We start from the raw sequence: 19982 nt of genomic DNA, 5'->3' as shown, positions 1-19982 counted from the left end.
CTGGTAAATCCCCTGTCGTGGTTTGGCCCGGAAATGTGTTTTTGGAAAGGTCTAAGTCGGGCCAATCAGTGGCCAAATTCAAAATTGGCATGTGATGTAGCCACTGAGGATCTGGATATGCCTCTGAGAACACACGGGGGTTAAAAGCAGGAGATTCCCAGAGAACTTCCTCTTTGGGAATCCGGCGTGGGTGAGTAAGGTCCGACCTCTCCCCTGCCCAGCTGTGTCTGGGTGGGGGAGGGGGAGGCCATGACAGGGAGGAGGCCGGGAGCCCCAAAAGGTGCAGAGGTGGAGGAGAACATACAGGGGTGGAAGAGACTTGAGATGTCTGGGCAGCCCCCCCCGGAGAGAGGGACAGAGATTGTGCTGGCAGTTCAGCCGGCCAGAAGTGGGGGATGCGGCGAGAGAGGTGCCCAGCAGCTGTAGGAGTCCTTGGGCAGGCAGAAGTGAAATTTAACCCCTTTGTAGACTAATGGAAACCTTACAAATACTGAATCCTCCTGAATCAGAATGAGGTGAGAGAGAGATGAGAGATGAACTGGGCAAGCGTGAGGAAAGCTGGAAGAGGAGAGAAGAATCCTGAGTAGAAGAGATGATGGAGTGGCCTTGGGCTGGACTCTTTCTTGTATAGCCATGGACAGACCCGTGTTTTTTCCCTGTGACCCAGAGACTGTATTTAGGGGGAGGCAACACCTGGGAGTCAAGAGTGAAGCAGCGGCGTGAACAGAGACGGCTGAAGGGGGTGTGAGATGCCCTCTGTCTCCACGGAGAGGAGGATCTCTGTTCATGAGGCCCCTCGGCCCCAGGGGGTGAAATTTGGGGGGGACGGGTGTCCTGAAGTTGAGAGACTGTTGTTTCTGGAAGTGAGTGGAGCATCTTTAAACGGGGAGCCCTAAAAGCAGTCCTGGCCCGTGTCCAGTGGTGAGAGCACTGGACATGGGGGGGAGAAGTCACGAGGGCCGATGTTCTCTGGGTGGGGCCATGGAGGACACGGAAGCACAGGAGGTTTCAATTGTGCTTCCGGGGGAGGCCCATGAGGCAAGGGGGGACTCCTCTCTCCCTGATGGATTTGAGGGTTGATAATTTGAGGGGTGGTGGATCTCTGGAGAAAAGGGAGGGGGAGGAAGAAGGTATCTGGAAGGTTTTCATTCTTAGCTTGGTATGTGTTCCTTTTTAGATTTGTAATAAATAAAGTGTTGTGTTTTTTCCCTCCATGCCTGAATGAGAGCCTGCTTTGTTCTGTTCCCGGGTCACATCTCACAGCCACCATTTTGAAAATATACCCTTCATGGGGGCCCTGGCATTGTGCCAGGGTCAAACCATGACATCCCCCCAGAGAGAAGTTGTGCCCATGGAAGACATCTTTCCTAGTCAGATCTCATTGTCCAGAGGAGGGAAACTTGCCCTTCCCAGTCCAAAGGGAAAACTTGGACTCTCCTGAGCATCTCTTGGCTCACCAGCAGCAGATGGAGCTCCTTGCCAAGAGCCAGGAGGAGGTGAGGCAGTGCAGGCTGGCTGACAGAAGGGCCAAGGCTGGGGACCCTGGGACCACCATGTCTATTGCCCCTCTCTGGGACCCCAAACACCATAGGGCATCTTCTCTTTTTGTGTGATTTTGTGTGATTGCCTCCCAGTTTGTCTTGTTGTCCTAACTTCCCTTGTCCATCCCCACTGAGGGCTGCACTGTCACTCGAGCCTGGTGGTGACAGATGTGAGCAGCTCTCAGCTGAGGGGGTGCCAAGGCTCTGTTTGCTCTCTCTGCTGCAGACTCTCCCCAGCCCAGCTGAGGGTGCTCAACCCAGCCCCTCCAGAGACTGTGACCACATTTCTCATTTTCATTACTTCAGCATGCTGATCATTCTGCAATTAGCTGGTAGTCCTCAGTCATTTCCAGGAGGGGAGGTGCACAGGTATCAGAGAGCTGCACTTTTATTGGGTTCCCAGATTCATTACCTTGCATTTCACACCAGTCAGTTTTATCTTTCCCTGCTTACCTCAGTCCTCAGGATCATGAGCTCCTGTTTTATTCTCTCTCTGTTTACTTATTGACATTGCTCTAAATTTTGCCATTAGCAGATTTTGTCAGGCATTTTCTGTGCCCAAGTAATTAATAAAAATATTATGTAAAAACTCTCTCTTAAAGAACTTTAGCAATAATTTCCCTCCCTCCTGATCCCTACCTTTACAGCAGTGCATGTTTCTGTCTCCCCTTCACACTGCAGCACATTTGCAGTTCATTTGGTTTCCACCTTCCCATCTGAGCTAATGTCTCAGATGCTCTTTAATCAAGTGCTTTCTCCCAGACACTCTGGATGAGCTCTACTGCACTCTCTGCATCAGAAAAGCCTTATGAAAAAATTATGTTCCTGAGCTAACTTTGATAAGTCCATACTGTTATACCATTATGTCATATATATCAGTTATATCATTTATCTCCATTAGGCTTTTCCTAACAATTTCATCTTAAATCTTACATGTCTTTGAGGTCAGACTTGAGGCTGATTTTACTCTTTTCCTTTCTTCTCTTTCCCTTAAACTTGCAGTTTTCAGCCATGTGATGCCATTTTTGGCTACACAGATGAGCTTAAAAGGCTTGCTGCTGCCCCGAGGTGTCACATAGGATTCAGGAGGGGAAGCTGATCCTTCAGTCTGGTGGATGTGAAACTCCTGGAGCTTGGGATCAGTCTGATTCTCTCTCCTGTTTCCATATTCATCCTCTTCACCATACTAAAGTTGTCTCAGATGCTCCTTTCACTTCTCTGATCAACCCAGCCTAATTTTTTAGAGATGTCCTCTGAAAATAATGAAATTCAGCTTCAATCTTCTTCTGCTTTATCCCTCTGTGTAAGCTCTGCTCAGCAATAACAAAAATATCTTAATATTATCAGCCCTGTGCTCAGCACGACCCCAAAACGAAGCCCTACACCAGCCCCTGGGAAGAACAGTAACTCTACCTCAGCCAAAAGCAGCACAAACCCTTGCAGTGCTCTCCTCTGCTTCCCCGTTTCTGACTCCAGCACAAGAGCACCAGGTAAAAGTATAAAGAAATCTCAGTTCTAGAGTACAAAGTGTTTCTTCCAGTGCCATCTTTTCTAACAAACACCTTCTAAGGATAATTCAAATTAGGTCAGCCCAGGTTTTCTATTAGAATCCTTGTGATTTTTATTCTTTCACCTTAGGAGAGCATAAAATCCAACTATAAAAAGTTGAATTCTCTGACTTTGAAAATCTAGGCTCTGCTATATCCACACTACATTTAGGAGTTCTCTTGACCACTGTGAGCTCTTTGAGGAAAGCAAGAGGAAAATGTGTGTCTATGCTTAATTTTTCTATTCCCCTTTGCCTATTAATAATAAATTCTATTAATATGGAAGCTATTATTATAACAGAATAACTATAACAATAACAGCAACACAACTATTTAATACATTATTACTATTATTATTGTTATTGTTATTGTTATTATTGTTATTATTGTTATTATTATTATATTCTCTAATGCTGCCCTCCATATGTGGAGTCCAGAAAATCATCAATAACATTTATGCGCAGACAAATAGAATTTCTCCAGATGATATTTTAAGATCAAGTGGGATTCAGGTCAAAAGCTAAGACACCTATACTCAGGTGTCTGCACACCTGTATTCCTTTGTGAGCACCACGGCTGGGATCCCATGGCAGGAAATGGAATTAACAGATCCTTCAGCTCACACTGTGCTGAGCACCCAGCTGGGGTTCAGGTTTCTCTCAGAGATGTGTAAAAGGTTTTGGGGTGCCCCAACATGCCCTGCCTGGCCTCCAGAGAGCAGCAAGAGCCTTTCAGATCCTGTTCCACTCTGCCTGCACCACCCAGACCTCACAGGAGCCTGAAATAGCAGCAGATGCTCACAAATCGAATTCCCTCCGTGTGTTTGTTCAGCTGGATCTCCCCCAAAATCTCCCAGAGGTGAAGCCCTTTGGTTTGCATCAGTGGTGGATCAGCAGATGTTTGCAGCTGGGGCTGGCAAGGCAGTTTCTGTGGCACATGTTGATTTTGGTGCACTTTGAAATGAAGTTGACAAAACCAGCCCAGAGCTGCTGCCTGGCATCCTGGGGCTCACAGGGTGCCCAGCTCTCAGCTGCAGGCAGTGCTGGCAGGAAAAAATATGGGTATCAAATGACCACGAGTACATTTCAACCTGCAAATTAATTGGAAGTTTCTAATTATCCGGACTGTAATGCTCCCACAGCATTCCCAGTGGAACAGTACCAAATGCTTTTGAGGTGGATTAGTTTGCTAAACTGATCTGGAGACCAGGTTGCCATGGCTCTGGGTGAAAAAGCTTCGTGATGTAGGAAGGCTCCTAATTGTCTCTGCAAAGTGAGACACTTTGAATTCACTTCCAAGGTCTGTGTTCTGCAGGGCAGTCTGGAGAGTCCACAGGTCAAAGTTGTTTCCTTGCTGCATAATGGTAAAAATGATCTGACATTCCTTGGGGGTTTTTTGTTGTTATTGTTTGTTTTAACTTAATTTTCTAGTATTTTCTCTCTAGAGAGAAAATTTGAAAATTCATCTGCTTTATGAATTAAAAAAATAAAAAATCAAGAGTTGCAACTTTTTTTTTATGCAGGAGAAAATTCAATATTTAACTCTCTCAGGCTGTAAACATAAATAAACGACCAATTGTTTAACTTGTTCTTACACATCTACTTCTCTGCTCCAGTGAGTAAAACACAAGTTTAATGAAAAGAAGTTGAATGCATAAATTAAATAAATTATTTTTGTGGCTCATAGAACTTGTGAGTCTTCTGTGCTGTCACAGAAACACTTGGGAAGGATTTGCTTGAAGTGAATCCAGTGGGAAGCACCTTTTGATGGATGTCACTTGCAGGGGGTTGTGCAGGCTTCCATTGATTTCAGTTTGTGGGAGTGCATCTCATTCAGATGAGAACAGAACTGAAGCTGAACAAAAAAGGAAATAATGGGGCTGAACAAATTCGGGAAATTATGAATTCAGCTGTCAATGGGAAGCTTTAAATAGCAAATGCTTCAGTTATAGTCACAAATACTTTTCATAAATTGAGCTAACTGCAAATTTCAATATTATTTCCATATTCTATTATAGAGCTTTTTGAACCCATTCCTGTTTGATTCCTATGGAATCATCACAACCCACATGGTTTTCCTCCTTGCAAGTTTCTTAGGAAATAGTCAGTATTAATTTCCCTGACCCTTTTCAGTATTTCAATAACACTTAGTAGCAAAAGGTGCTGTTTAATAGAGTCATTGCCTTCAGACAGACTCCAGATAAGCAATAGACTTGTGCTGAAAGAATTTTTTTTTTTCACATGGAGGTATGAAAAAAAATATTCAAACTAAAATTCAACTAAAAATTATCAACATCTCAGAAAAAAGCAGATGGCCCATAGCTTTAACTCTGGTTTTTTGGGGTTTGGTTTTTTTTGGGTTTTTTTTGTTGTTTTTTTTTTTTTTTCCAGAAACCACCTACTATTTCTGTAGTCTTCATGGCTCAGTCTTGCTCTCCTGAGATCACAGACCATTTTGGAAACAAGAGTAGATGCATATTCAGAGATGACTTTTGCTGGGCATCCTTCAAGGACCTGGAAGCCTCAGCTCTCTCCGTGTTGTGGTCAGTTGAAACTCTGCTTGTTTAAGAAAGAGTTTGCTGAACAGCTTGAAAAATGCACCAAAATAACAATATAGTATAACATTTTAAAAAATACTTCAGGGCAGGACACTTACCCAAAAGTGGTAAAGCCCATTGAAGACTGAGATATAGAAGAGCTGGGATGAGGTCATAGGAGAAAAAATGGAATAGTTTTTTTGTCAATGTTCACCTTAATGTATCCTGGACAGCATCTTTACTCGGGACTCAAGCTTCATACCAAAAATGAAGGGCTGGTAGAACAGCTTATGGAAAAAAGTCTAGAAAATGAAGTTACACTCAGGACTGGGAGCTATTTATCATTGTGAAGCCAAGGAAGAATGAGCTGAGCCATTACCAGTGGTGTGCTTTCCTCTTTAAATATGGCTCATTATCAGAAAACAGAGAGGTGCTGAATTCCCTACTAACTTGTATAGAAATGGCTGGGGAGGGCAATGCAATAGGAATTGTAAATCCTGGTGAAATTTAATAGAAGCTCACAATGGCCTGATGTGCCCTGGAGGGCAGGAACATCACCTGTGTATCTTTACAGAGCCATTTACAGGTTCTCTTCTGGATTCCAGGAAAAACAAGCCCAAGCCCCTCAGATTGCCTGCAATATCAGGGTTTTGGTGATGCTCCACCTGCTCAGCTCGTGGCCATCTGCTGCTCTCTTCCACCTGCTGCAGCAGCATCTGACCTGGCACCCTCTTCACTCTGCTTCCATCCTTCACCTCACACACAGACACCTTCAGCTCTGGATCTCAGGGAAACCCCTGCTCTGGGAGAGGGTCTCTCATCCTTGGGGGCTGCGGCTGGTGAAATTGTTTCTACAAAATTTATTTTAATTGGTAAGTACAAGTAAGTGACAAGATGTGTGATCACTGTAAATGTTTCTGAGTGAATATTTTGGGGGCAGAAAAATCAAGTAGTATGCAAAGATCATTTAGAAAAATGCTGATTAGCTTCAGAGTATTAGTGAAGCAGAAAACTGGCTTGGAACATAATTGTTAGCAGCTATCTTGAGAGCTTTATCCACTTATACCATTATTTTCCTTACAAATGAGCCGAGGGATTAGCTTGCACTAAGAAGACTCAGTTTAAGAAAGACACAACAATTTCCATCTAAAAAAGAGCAGAGGACTTTTCCAGGGCTTTAAAAATGGACTTTCTTGGCTGTTGGCAACTTGGCTGTTGCCACCTTTCTTGGCTGTTGCCAAAAATGGATTTTCTTGGATGTTGGCAACTTTCTTGGCAACTTCGCTGTTGCCAATGAACAACTTCTAGAGCTGCCCATACCTGGCTGCTCCCCACAACTCCTTCCTCCCTAAGAAAACTTTATATCCATTCTCTCAGTGGGGAATTCTGCATTTACCACGTGGGATCTGCAGAAAGGGTGTGGGAAATGCACCCCATTCCTGCCACGTTTGGTTTGGCAGGTCCATCTACACCCCATTTTCACCCTGGACCCAGACACTGTTTACAATTTGCTGCTGTCCCCTCTGCACAGCTGCAGGTGCAGCATCTGCTACAGAGCAGCTCCAAATCCTGTGCATGGAAATGTGCAGCTGCCTCAGGGAGGGATGCCTGGGAATCCTCTTGTATCTTTAGCCTTAGAGATGATAATTTGCAATCACAGCCTCATCCCAGCCAAGGAGCTTCCCCACACATGTTTGAGAAGCAGCCAGGCTGCAGCTTGTGACAATCACTCATCTCTTAATGACTGTCTCAAATCCTTGGGAACATTTGAATAATTCTTTGTTTACAGTTGGAGACAGGAACTCTTGGGCACATCATCCTCTTCCAAGCAAACAGGCCAGTAATTCAGTTTGCTCTGAACCCAAGGGCAGAAGTTTGCAGAGTCCTTCCAGCCTGACTGAGCATCCCCATCCCTGGAAGTGTCCAAGGCCAGGACATGGGTTTTATGTATGAAATGTTTTCTGATGTGAAAACATGTTTCTCCTGTCACCATATCATCTGCCCCCAGCAGCTGCCTGGAGCAGCTTTCCCCAGTTCCTATTCACAACTTTCCTACCTGGCTGCACCTTGGGTGGCCATAAATACAAAACTGTGTACATCTCCAAAGCTTTGCTGTCATTTTCCTCTCTGAATCTTCATTCCTGCTCAGAACCTGTTGCACTCCTCCATTCTTCATCTGCAGGGTGCATAAATTAAATTAATTTGTGTTGACTTATTGGCTTTTTTCCCCCATTGACCTGAAAGCTTGAAGGACCAAAAGATGATTGAATATTTGCATGCATGAATTAAAGGCTGATCAGAGCAGTGTGTAGAATAGGCAAGGACATTCTGAGAGTAGCAGGAGAGTCACTGCCTTTTCACTGCAGGCTGAGCTATGAGCTCCATGTGCCTTGGTTTACAGGAGCCAAACAAAATTTCCATCAGCAAGCAGAAAAATTCTCATTTTTGTAGCCTCTGGGTCAAACAAAACCCACAGTGCTGAGGTGTTTGGGTCCAGCCAGTTCTTCTGTACCTGTATATATCTGTATTACAGAATTGGCTGGGCTGTGCCACAGCATCACAGAGTTTTTGAGGTTGGAAAGGATCTCTGGAGATGCCAAGGCATTAGGGGAGATAAGTGCTAATGCTGCTTGATGCTGTGAGAGATAAAAAAATCTATTCATGGCCTAAGGATCCTAAAAATGTGAGGGAAGCTAAGTCAGGTTAGACCACCCAGCCCAGAAATTTGCCTCCAGCAGAGGCCAATTGTGAGCACCTCAGGAACTGCACTGAGGCTCCCCCAGGATGCTGCCCTACACTCCAGTTACTTGTGCCTCATGGAACTGCTGGACCAGAGATAATGACCTTAATGAATATTGCTAATTATTTTTGAGATGGTGGCCATAGATCCTCTCAGTTGTTTCTCTCCCTGATTTTTCTATTGAGAAAATTTTTCTACAGGAATCTCACTACATATTTGATCATGCCATTGCTCTTTTCTTTAATTCTTCAATTTCTACAATATTAAATTTATGTGATCCTAATTTTCAGTAGTGCCAGAAGATCAGATCTGTTTTTGATGTACTAGCACAGCTCTTTGCTCCTTTTCTAACTCTTTCTTGTCAATATACTCTTTGTACCAAGCTGATATTCTCATGTAACCTCATATTATAACCCCAAGATTTTCCTCCTGGCTGATGATAATAGCTGACAGCCCATCACTGTACAAGCAAAACTAGGATTATTTTCCATGTACATCACTTCATGTTCATCTCCACAGACCTTCATGTGCCATTTCATTGCTTGGACACCTAGTGGCACACAGTGCTTTTGCAATTTTTCTGTTAACTTGTGTTGACTAGCCTGAATTTGTCATCCTAGTTATTGACCTGGATTGACTTTCTAAGGTTCCATTGATAAACACTCAAAGCAGTTTAGTCTGGGTGTGGCAGGTCTGATAAAGCAGAGCAAAGATGGGTCTGTTCACCACTTACACTGATTCAAAGGAAAAATTAAAACCCTCCAAATCTAAGATTTGTACCTCACCTCTGACACTAGTTTTGTGCTTCAACTTCAGCATTTCCTGATGTGAACAAGATTCCAGTGACCAACATGTGGCTTTTAGACAATAATATAAACCAACAAGAGGCTTGAACCAAAAGGCATGCTGTGCAAGAAGCCTTTTCTTACCCAGAATTGTTCCAACAAACCTTGTGTGCAACTCTGCTGCAGCAATTCTCCTCCTCTTCTGCTTTCCTCTAGACACATCACAACAAACACATTTATTTTTGACACAGCACGAATTTTCCCACTATTCCCTTAGCTGTGTTTGTTTTCTACCTAAAAGCTGGCACTTGCTCTTTTAAAGAAAAGATGCTTTCAATAGATTTTTTTTTCCCCTGAAAATCTGCCTTAATCTATTGCTGCCTGCAAAACAAACTACTTTAGCAGTATTTCCCTGACCCCTTAGATGGAATGCTCCTGTCTGCTCCAGGCTGCCCCAATTCAATATCTCCAGTTACTACAGATGCATCTCTGCTGTGCTGAGACCATGCACAGCCCAATGGCTGGGAAAAGCTTTGTTTTCTCCTCTGCCAGGCTTTATATCACACTCAGTGTTTGCCCATCTCACCACTTTCCTGGGAAATGTAATATGAATCTTCCTCTCCTGTGCATCCTCAGCCCGGGCACCGGGGGTATCTGAGTCATGGCAGATCTGGGATGAATTTTTTTGGTTTCTCTTATATTATTTTGAGGTGTGTACTACTGCTGCTGATAAATGCACACTTTTCTCTCTCTAGATATGAGCAGCTTGACATTTGAACAATGAATTATGTCCCCCTGGTCATTTCCTAACCAATTTCTCTGATGAAACTGTCAGGCCTTGGCCTCTGCTCTCTCTAAGCAAACAGCAGCCTCATGCAATTTGCACAAGGTATTGTTTTCCTTCTTTGAAATGCCTTTCCTTGCCCATCACCACACAACCCTTTTCTCATTAGAATAGACAATTTCTGTTGTGATTTCTCATCCTCTGTCCTTTCATGCATAATGGCAATTTCATTACAAGGCCCTGTTTCACCCTGCAGCTCTGAGATTGCAAGTCTTAAACCCAGTTTAAAGCCACTTTAAGTCCTTCTGCTGCATGGTCAGAGCATGACCCTGTGCTGAATTTAATTTTCCTGAAGCTGGGCACACCCTGGAGATTGCTCTTGCCTGCGTGTGGATGCTGTGTGTGTGCAGAGTTGGGAAACAAATGACTGAAAGTACCAAAAGTCCCATGGGAGATGCACAGCACTCCAGCAATGGTATCAATAACTCTCAACAAACTAGTGACTGAGTCTATTGAAAATGGTCTTGATTTCACATCCTCGAAGCCCTTCTGCTGTGGGGAAGGTGATCTCCCCCCGGCAAGCACAGGAACAGAGCCACTGGAGGTGTAATAACCCGGGCAAGGGCTGTGTGTGACACTGAGGTGTGGGTCACAGGGCTTGGAAGCTCTTCAGGAGAGCACAGAATTAAAACCACTGCCCTGAAAATGGATCAATTACATAGAAAATCCTGGCAGCTGTCCCTAAATCTGTCCAAAGGGGAAGGTTCCACTGCCTCCAGGCACACATTGCCCATCAGTGGAGCCCTTGCCATTTGCTAGTTCTTCCAGAGACACACAGAGCCCATTATTGTCCTTACTTGGCATTTCAGGTTTCACTTGGAATTTTTTTCTGGTTTTGCACAGGTTTTCAGTTCTGTACTATTGTCCAGCTAATGCTTTTCAATGCCTCCCTGTAAAATGATAGGCACAATGCACACCATGATCAAGGGATCTGCAGTCACTTCACAGCACAGGAGGCAGCATTTACTGTTCCAGGTTGGTGTTTTCTTTTTCCAGGAGATCCCACTCTCCAAGGGCTCATATTCAAACAAAAACATTCTCTCTTTTCCTTCCCTGCCATCTGGTCTTTTCAAAGCTGCCTCTGGAAATGCATGGGGCAAATTCTGTGATCCTTCAAGTGATAACTATGAATAGGCTGATGTAGTGGAACCAAAGATGATGAGACTTCAGTAACTGATGATGCATCATTTCTTCAGGGGATGTCAGATTGGTCTGCACACCTTGGGCTGCATCCTTGGAAGATTATAAAATATGTGAAATCCCTCAAGAAAAAAAATAATTTAAATTCTCTATTATTTTCTGTTCAAAATGCCCAATATCCATCAGACAATGTGAGTTGTGCTGGTGTCTCCAACAGGCACCCTGCTTCAAAAGTGAAAGGAGCCATGAGCTGCAGGATCAAGGCAGAGCTGTGCTGTCAGAGGCCAGTGACTGCTTCTGAATGGCTTTTTATCCCCATCTCTCTTATTTATTTGGTTTAATATTGACAAGCAATGCTAGAGCATGAGAGGAATTCCCTGTGGTCCTCCCTAAATTTGCTTTCTTTTCCTAAGTGCCTGTGAGAAATATATGGAGGTGTTTTACCTCCTAATACTTTATTTTTGTTAGGAGCTGTGGACACATTAAAAAATCAGGATCCAGATCTATGAGAGCATCCCTTCTTAATTTTGGGATCTACTGCTCTAAGAAAAGTGCTTTTCCTATGGGAAGGTCAGCAAATTTTAGCCTTTGTGATGCCACCAGTTTGCAAGGTGATCACTCATACCAGGCAGAAAGCAAAGGCCCCACAAGTTTGTAAAATTGTCCAGTTTGGGCTGGTTTGAGTGGGTTCAGAACCCCAGTGGATACTTTGCCCCACATCAGCTCTCTGGGGTGGTGATGGTGAGGGAAGGTGTCCAGAGGTGCTCAGTTGGACCCAGAGCTGCTTGGGGCATGGGCAGTGGCCTGGAAAGGGGGTGCCACCTCAGGCTGCCATTTTGGTAGGTTTAGAGTTTCTCTGTCCTCCCCACTGATGCCAGCTGCTTTCAGTACCTTGAACCAGACGTGAGAATGAGTCTGATGGTTAGGTACCCCCCTGCTTGTCCAATTAATACCCAATAATTTACAGGGAGTTTCCTTATAGGCCACCAGAACACTGAAAATGTGACTCTGCAGATGAATGAGAGAACCCACAAAATGCAGTCACGCCTGCTGTCCCCCAGCTCCTCAGGGCAGTTCCTGCCCCAGCTCTGGCTGTACAGGGCCCTGGCACAGCCCAGCTGTGCTGCAGCCACAGCTGGATCCCGGGCTCTCGGGTTTCCTGTGGTCAGGATGACCCCAAGAGTCCCTTTTTTCCCAGCCCAATGGTTGAAGAAGGAGTCAGAATTCCTTGGCTCTGGTTTTCATAGTTGTTGATTGTCTCTCATCTAAAACATTCTTTTTCTGACCCGTGGAGGTCTGCTCAGCAGCTCTGTCCGAGGCACACTGCCCACCCCTGGGCTGGTGTCTGCATTTTATACTCTGAACTACCTGTACTTTATTTACCATTATTTTCCAATACCTATCACCTATGTTAGACTGTCTACTTCTACTCTAAACCAATCCAAAAGTGCCAACATCACCCAGAAGATGGAGGCTAGGAAGAAGAAGGAAGAAGGACAGGAAAATGCCCAAATCCCTCCATCTTGCCTCCTAGACCCCCTATAATAAAATCTTCAAAATTCCACTTTTCACCCTGTGATTAAATCATTATCATTCTAATTAAACTTTTGTGACTTGTGATTCTTCATACAAAGTTGGTAATTTGCTCCATGGGTTAGAATCGAATTCCCAAATATCTTTGGCTTCCTTCCAAGATTCCCCAGCCCCCTGCCAGGGGCTCGAGCCATCCAGGGCACCCAGAGGGATGGTCTGGGTTCCAACACTGGGGGACATTCCCTCTGGAATTGAGCTGCCCACCAGTCGTGCTCCAGGGACAAGGGGCATCCCATCACCTGTCATAACTGACTTCCCTCAGTGAGAGTTTCACTAAACACTCCTCCAAGATGGTGTGAATGACTTTTATTAACATTCCTGCTGATTTTCAGACTAAAGCTCAATATGCAGGAGTTCCTTTTTCATGCAGAAGATTTCAAGTGAATCTGCAATAACATTTAACTCAAGAGGTGTCTTCCCTTGTTTTGTCTGTGGCACAGCTGGGAACTGAGAAAATGTCCATTCCATTTTTTATAGGAAGGCAGCTTTCTCCAGGCTAGAGGGTGACTGACTGACAAATCATTCTGGCAAAACTTTCAACAGAAGTGGCTTTAAACTGGGTTTGAAACTGCTTTTGGAAACACACCTCAAATTACAATGCAGGCAGGGGTTTGTAGATATATAACTGCATGTGTGTTTTGTGAAAGAAGCCCCTCCAGCCCCATCACATGAGGACAACCAGGAGATCTCCTCTCCAGCCCCTCATTCCCAGCACTGTGCTCTTTCTCCTCCTGCTGCTCCACTTCAGCACCTCGGGGCATCCTTTTTAACTAACACTTCTAATGCTCCAATTTCGCAGGTTCCTGGTGTATAATTAGAAGTCCTGACATCCTTGTCTCCTTCCTCCCTGGTGCCATGGGCCTGCTGAGAGGAGGAGAGAGGCTTTGCTCCCTGGCTCGTGGCAGAGCCAGCAGCAGGCCCTTCTCCAGGACAATGCATCTGTCAGCATCCGTCTGCCTCCCCGTAATTAGCTCTGAAGTTAACTGCTTTCCACCTCCCAAGAGGCCAACACCTCTGTGTTTACTTCTCACTGGAAAAAATTCCTCCCACAGCCCCCTGAATGTGTCTGCAAGCCCAAAAATTTGCAAATTCACAGTGACGTGCAAATCTCTGCTTAATATCCTTCGACCTGACATCACAACGTTTCCTAAACAGATCCTGGGCAGGAAATGCACAAAGCTCTGGCACTGCCAAGACAAAGGGCCACTCACTTAGAGGAGTTTGCAGACAAAGACAAGGCACAAGGGCTGTATTTTTAAAATTCTTGTATTTTCCTTTCTCTCCCACGGAACGGATTATCGCAGTTGCTGGGAATGGAATGGGAAATAATTGGGGAGTAGGAGGAGGTTTTGCACAAGAAACTGGGGCAAGTTTTCCAGCAGAGCTGAACTCCAGGAACTGCACAGCCCCAGTCTGGAGCCCTCATTTTCACTTTTCTCTCCTGCCCTTCTTTCTGGGAATGGACCTAGGCTGGTGGTGGAGCAGCCAAGGCAGATGCTACCCTGTAACTCACACTTGTGTTTATTTTACCTCTGCCACCCATTGCCAGAGATTAGAAACATTGATTATAGCTTTGAGATGTCCAAAAGACATTCACAAAAAAGGTTATTTTTTCTTTTTTTTTTTTTTTTTTTTAACTTCTGTATGACAAATTATTCACAGCAATGGCTACAGCCCAACTGAGCCCACCAAAATGTTAATGAAAATTTTACCACTGTCTTCAGGGCAGCAGAACCATGTCAGAAACAGAACCTTTGTATCCAATGCACACCAATGAAAAAAAATTCTACTGGTTTCATGTGACCTGGACTGGACTGTACATTTTTATATAGTGGGTCTTAACACGGTCTATTCACTTGTTAATTTATTTGTGTAATTCTTAATAATTGCTTTTGTTACTGAGTTTGTTTTTTTTTACCCAAGATGACATTTCTTTCCCCCATTCCTGTTTGTGTTAAAAAGCACTTGGTAGGATGGAGTCTGGGATGGATGGTGGTGCTTCTGGGAGGGACCAGAGTGACTAAAACCAGGCAATATAAGGAAGAAAGGGAAGGGTGGGTTTGGGATTTAAGGTTTAGGGATCTTTGCTGCATACCCTGTGTAGAAGCAGGTTTGGGTTTGAGGATGATTGAGGAAGTTTATTTTTATTTTGCCCTTGGAATCCTAAAGACTGAGGAACTGAAGGAACTGAATGGTTCAGATGTAACAGAGATTGGCTTTCTTCAACACACTTTTCCTGAGCCTGGAGTGTAAGCAGCCCTTTTTGGCTGTAAATCTGAGCTGTGCTGAGATTTCAGCCACACTGGGGATTTGCACTGGAAAGCCCTGTCATGGTGTATCTGCAGCTCCCCTGGAAACACTCCTTTACTTCATTTGAGTGAAAGAAAGCTTAGTACATATTTCTGGTAATGATTGAGGTTTAGACTGGCTTTGCACCCTACTTTGGAACACCCATTTTCTGTATTTATATTTACCAGGTTAGTGGGGGAGAGAATGGAGGTGTCAGACCACATTTGCATGTCTGTGTCTGAAGGAGGAAAATATGGTTATGCTGTTGCTGCATAACTCATTCTGGGGTTAATCTATGGCTACATGGGTAGTTTATTTCCCAAGGCCATCAGGGATGACAGAGACTAAGTTATTTCTCTACCCAAGTAACAAAATCTAAATAGCCGTGAGCTATTTAGCAGTGATTCATTATCAGTTTATCCACTTTTCAAAGGCTTATATTTCTACACCTGCCATCCTTCTTCTTCCCTGTGCATTGTAGAAATATCCTTAGTTAAGTAATCTTTTTTGGAAGCTCTGACCAATAAAAGAATTTTTGCAAAACTTTGCTGGTTCTATGAGCACAGCAGCAGCCTGGCTTTATAACTTAAAAAACTTCTCTTATATTTCTGTTTATTCCTGGTAAGCACCAGTCCAGCTCTCAAGAACTTTTAGAGGTAATTACTATTATTACTAGAAAACACATCTGTCCCACTGAGTGATTGATTAATGCTTAGGTAGATTTCTGGGAATGTTCACTTTGTGTGTTGAAAGGAAAGCTATGCATCAGTAGCATGTCCCAGCTCCTGAAAAAGAGTAAATGAGTTCATGGTGAGATGATAGAAGATACCTGGCTTCCAAGAAGCTTTTTTTAGGATGGGCTTTCAACTACTTCAGATCTACACTCAACCTAAGATTTTTTCCCCTCAAAACATAAGATTCTGTTTTACCTTTCTTGTGCTCTCAAAAGACAAAATTCAGCCCAGCCATAGAAACTGCATACTGGGAGAGTCTAAGTAGATTTTCAAAAGAATCTGGGTAATTCTGGAGACTAGCTCCCATTTTATCTTCTGTGCTTTTATCCTGCAGTGCAGATGATCTTCATGTATTAGTAAACAGAGTCAATATTCCAATATTCCTCCACCCCTAGCCAGCAAACCCACATGCTTTGAATTTCAGAATGAGTCTTTTGTGGCTGGCAAGTCTGTGTTCATAACAAAGATGCCAAATATTCTGCATCATCTTGAAGTTCTGCCTTCCACTTCTGTGATCCCATTGATTTCAAGACTGCTAAGCCAAGGAGGGGAAAACATCCATCATGCTAATACTTGAAAAAATGCACTGAGTATTCTTAGGCAGAAACCAGCTCAACAAAGCTGCGCCTGAGGTCCCATCAATATTGAAACGTTCTTTTAAAAGTGGATTTTTCTTCCTTTAAAATAACAAGATATAACAATGAGTACACAAAGGAAGTTAAAACAACTGATGAGCTGAAGACTTTGCTATGTGCCATTGGGAACTGAACTGAAAGGATCCTGACATTTATTTCAGTGTAATTTGGATAGTTCAAGATATAAAACTTCCAAGAGATGGTACACAAATGATGGCAAATGTACTCAACATGTATCCCATACTGTAAAACTCATGGTCCTTTTCAGATAGAAAGGCCAAAGAAATGTTAATTAAGTGGGCACCTAATTTCCTTTTTTAGTCTTTTTACAAAGGAGCAAAGCAATAGGAGGGACCAACAGTCAGGAGACATCCTGCATTTGGTATGGGTTTTCTTTTTCTATTTCCACCTGCTTCCCATCTTAATTCTAGATTGAAAAAAACCCCCAAAACCTAGAAAAATGCTGCAAAGATTGAACAAATGTGCACTGCTATAAAGCAGGTTGTGTTGTTACCTTTTGCATGGCTATTTCAGGCACTGACTGCTCATGAGCCAGGAGTATGTAAGAATTAACAGAACAATATTTGGAAATAGCTGATTTAAGTGAATATGTGCAACTATTTCCATGGGAAACCCTATTTCTCCTTGGCCATGACAAGAGTGGCTCACTGCTCCTCAAGGGTTATGGCAAGGAGGATGGTTTTCCACCTGGAAATGAGTCAGGGCTGGAGAGGAAGGGGACAAGGACTGCCTTAGCCCCCAGCTCTCCAGGCAGTGACCCATGAATCTGGTCTGTGCAGGCACAGGAGGAGGGGCTCCTTTGCAGCCTGTCACCAGCTTATTTGGGCTCAGAAGCCCAGGGTGGATTGCCACAGTGCAATCAGCACCCTGAAAAACCTGGCTTCAAAGGACAGAGCTGTCACAGGGTTTCTTTACCCTACAGACAGTGGGGAACCTGGTGCTGTTTTCTCATCCCTCCCTTTATGTTATCATATTGACCTTGGCTTGGGTGAACCCTCAGTTCCTCTTCCATTGGGGCTGAGACTGTCAGGAACCAGCCAGAAATGCTCCCTGCTGACAGCTCTGCAGCTATTGAGCTTGGGAAATGAGCTGTCAGCATTGCTGACTGAGCCACAATTATGGGTAGGAAGTAGCTGAGAAATAATGTCAAATCAGTGTGATGCTGTTTGTGCCACACTCCAATCTGCAAATGAAACAGGAGAGAAATTCTTCAAATAAATGAATTATTCAGCCAGCTTTAATTTACTCAATCAATCAGAAGCCCTCCAGCACCATGGGACTTAAGTGGACTAATGTTTTTCCAGGCATCAGTACAGAAAGTAATTCCTGGTCAGCAGCACAAGTGCTCAGTGTTTTGGGCTGACAGATGTGTTCTTGGATGTAGCTGAGTCAATGTCTTCCTAAAACACATTCCAGCTATCCTACACTGAGATTAAACCCATTTTCTTTTTCCTTAATCATTTATCTCCCCTGGAATGTCCCTGTAACACAGCAGCCCATGTGGGCAGCCATCCAAAGGTCTGTTCTGCAGCATCAGCTTGAGCTTTGAGGATGTGCAGGCAATGATGTTTTGCACCACCCACCTGAGATGGAGGTGAGAGACAAATTCCATCATTTCCTCTTTGCTGTGAGGGGCCAAATCATTCCTCATGTTCAGCTTCTGTGTTCTGAGATCTTGTTTTATAGGAACTCTGTGTTCTCCCCACTGCAGCTCCCATAGAAACACACACTGATATTTACATCCCACCACGAGCTTTCTGGAGACCAAAAAGCTTCACAGCTGCTTTGTTTGGAAGTGGCTTTTTCTTTTCACTGAGACTGAACTCATTTTCTCCTGTTTGTGTGGCACTTTCATGTGATAAATTACCTCAGCAACACACAACACAGAAAACTCTCCCTCCTGCTGCTTGGCACTGGGGCTACACTGCTCCAAACACCCTTCCTCACCTGGTTTGGGCAGCTTTGTACCTGCAAAGGGCACACAACAATTCACAGGACTGTGTTTTATGTCAGCACAGGAGAAGCTCCATTCACCAGGGAGAGAAGTCTCATCCCAGGATGAGCACAGTTTTGCCAGGATGATGCATCCACCACCACCACCTTCCCTGGCCCAGCACTGCCAAGGGGACACAGAGGTTCTGTCACGGGCTGACAGAGCTGCCAGCAGGGACTGGCATGGGGGCACAGCCAGGTTTTATTTTTGTGTCACACCTGAAAAGCTCAGTGCAGCTCCATAGCTCAGGTTGGCTGGCACACGCTGCTCAGTTCCAGGAGAATCATCTTGCCATGGGAGCAATCCATAAATGAGGGATTCCTGCAGTCCCCAGGCAGCTGCTGGGTGCTTGGACTTCTCTACAAAATCGAGAGTCACACCATCATCTTGCTTTTCCTGGGGATTAGTTTGGGTATTTCAGCTATTTAGGATAACTCAGCTCCAGCTGGAGATCCTCAGAGATACTTGAAATGCTGCCAGGCTCCACAAGAATCATCTCGCTCGTTTTTGAGTGAATCGAGGATCATGGAAAGCTGATGGGCTTCCTAAGAGCTGCCGTGGGCTTCAGTGAGAAGCTTAGTAAGTGACGTCAGCTGAGGACAGATTCACAACCTCAAACCTCCAAGTGAATCACATTCCCCTGCAGACTGAGGGCATTTATCAGACATGAGAGAGTCGGGGTAAATCCACTCAGCTGGGATTAGATGGAGGAGGTTAATGAGGTGTCTGGAGGCAGATGTTGGGTGCTGGGGCTGTCTGGGCAGAGCAGAGTGCAGCTGGCTCCTGGCTGGGCTGCACACCTGCCTTCCCTCACCTCAGGAATGACCCTGGTGCTTCTAGGTTTCAGAAGCCCAGGACACTGGGAATATTTCTCTGTCTGCTCTGGGGTGCCCTGACCCCCAGGGGAGCACTGACTTTGACCCTCATTCATGGAGAAAGTTTCCTGGACTTCAAGATAGACCAGAATCCACAAAAGTGTGAAATAGATTATAGAGAGCAGTGTAGGTGTGTCACTTGGTGAGAAATTTAAGTTTTAGGATTTTTAGTATGTTGTGGATGGAAGCAAAATAGAAGGCACAGGGTGTTGTCCTGGGTTTCTTCTTCATGCTGCTTCTTCCTTCTTCTTCTTATGTTTAGGTGACATTTTGTAATTGGGCAGAAAAGTCTGCATTGCAGACTCTGAGGGATCAGTTCTTGGGTTAAAAGGGAAAATAATCTAGGTGTCAGTTCTTAATTGGATAGTTTAGTCTTGAAAGACCTTGTAACAAGAAATTGTTAGCCATTTTGTGCCTTCTAATGAAAAACTGCCAAACTCACAGTGGTGAGACTGTTTTATTAATAAGAAATAATAAACACTTGAGTCCAAACATAAACTGGCATCTCAAATGCCTTCAATCCAAACCCCAAAAAAACCCAACAACTAAAACCCCCACATGACCAGGTGGGCACTGGAGCTACGGAGGGATCTGAGGAGGCAGAAATGGGTCCAGGCAGGATCAGCAGGGGCAGGGACAGCAGTGACAGTAGAGGCTGAGCCACTGCAGCTACCAGGGTGTGAGTTTGTGGGTCTGAGGGGCAAAGCAG

This window comes from Passer domesticus, chromosome 1 (assembly GCF_036417665.1).
Source record: "Passer domesticus isolate bPasDom1 chromosome 1, bPasDom1.hap1, whole genome shotgun sequence".
NCBI lineage: Eukaryota > Metazoa > Chordata > Aves > Passeriformes > Passeridae > Passer > Passer domesticus.
This window is presented reverse-complemented; position numbering follows the sequence as displayed.